At 34.6% G+C, this 6,111-nt stretch overlaps 1 protein-coding gene and 1 long non-coding RNA gene across 3 annotated transcripts in view; both read right to left on the bottom strand.

The window, feature by feature from the left end:
• Window positions 1-6,111, bottom strand: part of LOC102677019 (tyrosine-protein kinase Btk29A) — a 164,585-nt gene that overhangs the window by 116,672 nt on the left and 41,802 nt on the right. The window lies entirely within an intron of this gene.
• Window positions 1,944-3,163, bottom strand: LOC102677993. The gene is made up of 2 exons (XR_004151188.1): window positions 2,338-3,163; window positions 1,944-2,225 (listed from the first exon to the last, which is right to left on the bottom strand). It is a non-coding gene; the product is annotated as an uncharacterized LOC102677993 (long non-coding RNA).

Raw genomic sequence — 6,111 nt, 5'->3', positions numbered from 1 at the left:
CCCCCCCCTGAGACGCGTCGAAACAACGGATACACGAGAAGGATCGATCCGAAAAGAAAACGATATCGCCGTCCTTCGACTCGAATGTCCCCCACCCATCCCATTGCACCGAATCGATTCGAGTTTTAAGTACTTCAAGATGAATTTATTTAATATTTCATTATATTTGTCGAGATCGTTAAGAATTAAACGGAAATTTTGTCGTTCGAACAATTTTCCCTCAACGATATAAGATATTTTTCCAATCCATTGAGAGAAACACGCGATTCCATTGGGGAGAAAAAAACGAACTTGATCTTCGCGCGTTATCTACTTCGTATATAATTACAGTTATATAATTTATCTCTCTCGAAACCATTCCCTCAACTTTTGTCTAAAACTTTTTGCAAAGTACTGAACACAGTTTTGAAATTACTTTAGTTTCCAGTGGGAAAAAAAAAAAAAAAAAATAGTCTGTGTTCGGTGTTGTCAGTGCAAATTGCTATTGTCTATGACGCGCTACGTTCTGAAATAAGTAATAAAGGGAACGAGGCCAAGCGCGTTTGCGACATAATTCTCCGGATCTGTACACTTGGGAGAGGATGATGTTGGAACGTGGTCCGGAAATCCGGTAATACGCAGATCTTTATAAGTATATAAGTCCACCAACTGTCACGATTCATTATATCCCAGTTCACCGGTCTCCCCCCCATCTTAATCGCGTTTCCTTCGCAAATCTTGGCGAATATATAAGCTTTAACTTATTTGCCAAAGATTCTCGAGGATTCTCGTATCTTAACAGCATCTAAAATCGTGAGAAATTAATATGAGAATATTTTGAAACTTGGAAGTGAAGACGCAACTTGCTGCGTTTGGCTTTTGTTTAATGATTAGTGTGGATTACATGCATTCTCAATATTAGGGGTAGATTTTGTTGAAAGGAAATTTTGATGAAAGTATTTGATGATATTTTTTGATCATATAGAAGATACAAAGTTTTGATGTCCATTAAAAATGAAATTTTATGTTGTAATTTATGATGCATTTATTATTTCTTTCATTTTTGATATTTTTTGTCTTTATACTTTTTCTCCTTGTATTTTTTATTGTTTTAAAATTCGAATTTTAATATTCTTCTTTTTTAATATGAATTCCATACACGCTTTTAAATATCTTTGTTCTGTTTCTTTTTTCTTTTATTTATTTCCTCAGTTCCCTCTTTTTTAATGTTCTGTTTTTTTATCAACAATTTTTTTCTATTGTTGCACAATTCTGTTTTTTGAAGACTTTTCCAAAACTTTTTTATTTATTGCCAGAATTTTTCTACTTTATTTTCTATTTTTTATTTAGTGGAATTTCTTTACTTTTTTCATTAAGAATTTTTATTTATTAGAAAAGCTTCTTTTTCTTTATAGAATATATTGCTTTCTTTTTCCTTATATCTTTTCTCCTCCTCCTTTTTCCCCTAGATTTAAAAAACCATCTTTTTTGATTAGACAAAGACTTCTTTATGTCTTAAAATATGAAATTATTTCTCTCAAAATTCAATGAAAATCACAATTAATTCTTTTTCAAAGAATGTGATTAAATTAATTGATTGCAAGAAGATGAAATATATATGATAAAATGAAAGGCGGCGAATCTGAAAAAAAGGCGGTCACCCATCCTTTAAGTAAACATCAACAAATGCATTGCATATGAAAAGCGCATTGACATTAACATATGTTTCACGCTACTTACGCATTACAGTTACGTATTTTTCGATAAGATATATAAATCATTAATGAAGATACGAATTGATAAAATTTTTAAAGAGATAGAGACTTGAATTTTTATTTAAAATCGTGAAATTATCTTATTAAAAATGATTTCACAATAATTATTTTTTCACTAAAATTCTTTTCATTAATGTATCAAAGTAACATTTTTCTTCATTTTTTGGCCAAAGATAGTCCAGATTTCTTTCAATTAAAAAGAAAAGTTTCTTCGAGTCGATTCGAACAATTAAGAGTTTGGAAACGAGTTAACACTCCTGTTTGATCGATCGAGCATAGTTTTGCGCATCTTGGCCAATATTATCTTTTATATTTTATCAGAATTATTTTATTAGAATTTACTCAATTCTGTACTATGATCACAAGAACAATCAATGATTCAAACAATTAAAACTTCTTCGATTCGTGTCACAGATCACAACTTGCACCAATAATACAAATTCCTATCTTCGTAACTATGAACTCAAGCATCTGAAATTAATAATAAATTTTCCTAAACCCAAATGCTCAATCAAAAATCAAAACGAAATGAAAAATAAACCGTGAAATTACTATAATAAAAACAAAAAGAAATCTTACCTACTTCGTCGATTCAGCGTTCACGTTAATCGAGATTCCTAAATTTTCGAGCTAAAAATAAGCCAAGCGATTTTCCCATGGTTCAAGATCGGGAGCAACGTTTCGCAAGCAAATAAGGGGGCGCGCATACGAAGGGGAACGGTTTTGCTGTGTAACCTGGCAGCCTATTAAGCTGACCTTCTTCTTGTGAGCGACTGCACAGTTACGCCGGTAGGACCTCTTCAAGACCAGGTTTTCAGACCAGGAGAGGAGAAGGAAAACTTACTCAAAGACGTCTGAAATGAGAGACGGTACTCTGAAAATGATAGAGGCAAACACGGCGTGCAGCGCGCGATTTAAGTGGAAACACCTTGGCTCTCGTGTCGTCGATGAAACTTTCAAAATTCTTCGTTCTCTGAAGCTAAAGATCCTCGTCGTACCAGTTCCTCTGGATTCTCTTTCTCTCTTTCTCTCGCGACCCGAGTAAAATTGTCAAGACGGTTGAAGGCGTTCTAAATAATATCTGCAAGATATTTGCGGACGTTCCATGCTAAAAGGAATTTCGTTTGCCGGATGTTTGATAGTTGGACGAGGACTTTCTTTGTGATTCTGTTTTCACAAGCAACTGTCTTACGAGTTCCTAAACACTGCAATTTTGGATTAACGCACATTCTTTCTAACTTTTACTTCGTTCTTCGAGTTACCAACTCTCGAGACGTACGTCTGCATGGATTCAGAGAGTCATCGATACTAACGCCACGCGTGGGCATAAATAGTAATTATTTTCACGCTATTTTGAGGTTTGTGATTTTTCCATTCTAGTCATTCTATAATTATATCTAAGAAATCTTACGAATGTAATTTGCAGGTTTCTCATACGTTATTATTATTATAACGATGCATGAAATTTTCAAAATTTTTCCATTATTATTTCATTTCATTTCTACATTATACGAACTTTCATTTCATTTTCCAGTGATCAAAATCGACACGGTATTAAAATGACGAATTGTTTTATATTGTTTTCTTGGCAAATCAAATATATATTCGGAAGATCTAGAAAAAACTTGATACCTTTTCATCAACACGAGTTTCTTCTTTATGGATTAAACAAGCATACTATTGGACGATTGCACCGATCATTTCTCATGTAAAAAAGAAGAAGTGGAAGTCGAAATTACACGTTCGAATTAATGGAAACGTTTAACGACGCGTGTCGTCGAAGAGGAATGGCGATTCATCTGGCAAGGACGAGTTCCCTAAGAAAAGGGAGAGGGGAGGATGCGCGAGCAAGCGTCGAGGGTCATTATAATTTCGTCAGTTTCTGCACGCGTTGCTTTTGCTAGGCTGTCGCGCGTCTCGTCGTTCAAACGAACTCGTTAATTCCATCCTCGCCATTAATATAACGGAACTGTGTCAGAGGCTGATACCGTTGGATTAAAAGGATTAGATAAAAAAAGAGAGAAAGAGAGATAGAAAAAAGAAATGGGAAAAGAAAAATTGAAGATAGAAAACTCGACTTCTGGGAAAGAGAGGACGATCTCTTCTCGGGGTAAGAGTAATCAGTTCAGAAATCAAAAGTTTCGAGCGGATGCTTTTCTCTTGAGAAAAAGAAGAAGAAAAAAAGAAAAAAGAAAAAGGGAAGAGAAAGAAAACGAGGGGAGTTGCGGTGAAGATCCTTAAATCCTCGTTATGGGAGTTTGAAGCACGCGTTATTCGAAAATTGGTTATCCTCCGTTGAATGGCCCGAGACATTCGATGCCTGTCTCCTTTATTCCCTACGATTCGAATTTGTATTTCATCTGGCCTCCTCGAGGCGAAGATTATCAGATAATTTTAATTAGCAGTTTTTGCGAGGATCTGCCTTGTCTAAGAATACTACATTATAGATAGATTGCACAGTAATATTTATTATCTTATTAATTTCATACAATTTAAAATTTCAATCGATATTTATCCAAATATTCTTCCAAAAAGTCTGCTCGACTGATTTGAAAACCTATTTTTCATAATTTTCTTAATATTATTTTTTTTATTAAAAATTCATGAAAATGCTGAGAATCGGTTGATTTGATTATTTAAATTTAATAATTTAGAAAATCTAGAAAATCGATCATGGAAATATATGTTACTTGGAGATGATGTACTTTCGAGAAATACAAGACGAATCAGAGGATGATGAACTTTAACGAGGTTAATACTATCAAAAGATTCGATGTATCGAGTTATACGCGAGCTGGACGAATTCCATTTAATTATCTCGCATTCTCGCGATTCCGCGGCCACGACTCGTGAATTACGGACGAATTCTCGACATGGATTCAGGGGGGCCATCGACGCTGGCGCTACGCGTGGGCGTAAATAGTAACTAGTTAGATTCGCGTCGACAAAGAGAATAAAAACTTTTCTCGGGAAAGCAGGATGGAGATATAGAACGTCTGGCGGCAGCGCGTCTTGAAAAAAAAAAGAAGATCCTCGCAATTAACTCGAATATCACATTATAAATATTTGACTAAGAGGATTGTTAATTGAAGAAGAAAATCCATCGAGACAGAGAGTTGAACTCTTTTAATATTTCTTCTTTTTTTATAACCTCTTTGTCTTTTTTTTTTCTTTCTGTTTTTAGAGATTGTACGAGGTCCAGAACGAACTCAACGCTCGTCCAAGGGAAGGGAAGTCTGAGAGAGGAAAGAGGATCAATAGTAAAACACGATATTCGAGTTTCTCGAGGATTAACCTGGTCACGCAGTTGCACTTGCCTCGATGGTTCTTCCTTTGATCGTTTCGAGTCTTTTTTAAAGGTTGTGCAGATATCTCTTCGTTGCACGGCTCGTTGGAGAAGAACGTTCGGCGTAACAGAGCAATTTGACGATAAGTTTGCTCTGTTTAATTATAGAAATTGCTCGTTTAAACGACCGTTTCGCGTGCTTGATCGAGTAAATCCTCGAGGATGCGATCTTCGAATCTTTTCTTTTCTCGAACAATTCTTCGAGAACGATTAACGAATAATAATAAAATATGATAGCAATTTTTTTTTTTCTCAAATGAAACGATCACGTTTTCTAATGAAGAAAAAATCTTGGCAATCATTAATAATCATTATATCAATTTTTCTCAATCTTCTCTCTATTTATTAAACTTATAAATATATTTTCCTTTTCCAAAGAAGAGAAATTTATGCGTCAAGCGTGCGATAATTGTATTAAAATTTTCGAAATTACTTTCAGCGATCCCTATTGAGCGTTGTACGAAGCCAGGTCCGGCGCATTGTCTCCTCCCAACAGGGCCAGGCATGCATTTATGTATGCAATACTCCGAGACTTGGAGCGCCTCGACACCCTAATACGCCGTTATAATTTATAGCAGGCTGCTCCACGCTTTCGGATACATCATCATCCTGCAATATCGATCGGCCGTACAATGAATAATCATGCTTCTTCCTCGAAATGTGAAAACCTCCTCGGCGAGTATTGATGTAACTCTTATCTTTATTGACGAAACGATGAAAAGTTAAATTCTGACGAAAGAAAAACAAATAAATTAGGGATCTTGGACTGAAGAAATTAAAAAAAAAAGAAAGGAATATAGAAAGTAAAATTTCCAACGAAAATATTCGCAATATTTGATTTACAGAAAAATAGTCCGATATCATCAATGAGATGAAAAAGAAAACACACAGTTAAATTATTTCAAATAAAAAAAAAAAATAATGAAAAGAAAGAAAAATCCTTTATCATTTGATTACTTCATAAAAATTTTCGATCTAAAACTTTACGAAAAAAATCGAATAATCGAAATC

This window comes from Apis dorsata, unplaced genomic scaffold (genome assembly GCF_000469605.1).
Source record: "Apis dorsata unplaced genomic scaffold, Apis dorsata 1.3 scaffold_517, whole genome shotgun sequence".
NCBI classification, from domain to species: domain Eukaryota; kingdom Metazoa; phylum Arthropoda; class Insecta; order Hymenoptera; family Apidae; genus Apis; species Apis dorsata.
This window is presented reverse-complemented; position numbering and strand designations above follow the sequence as displayed.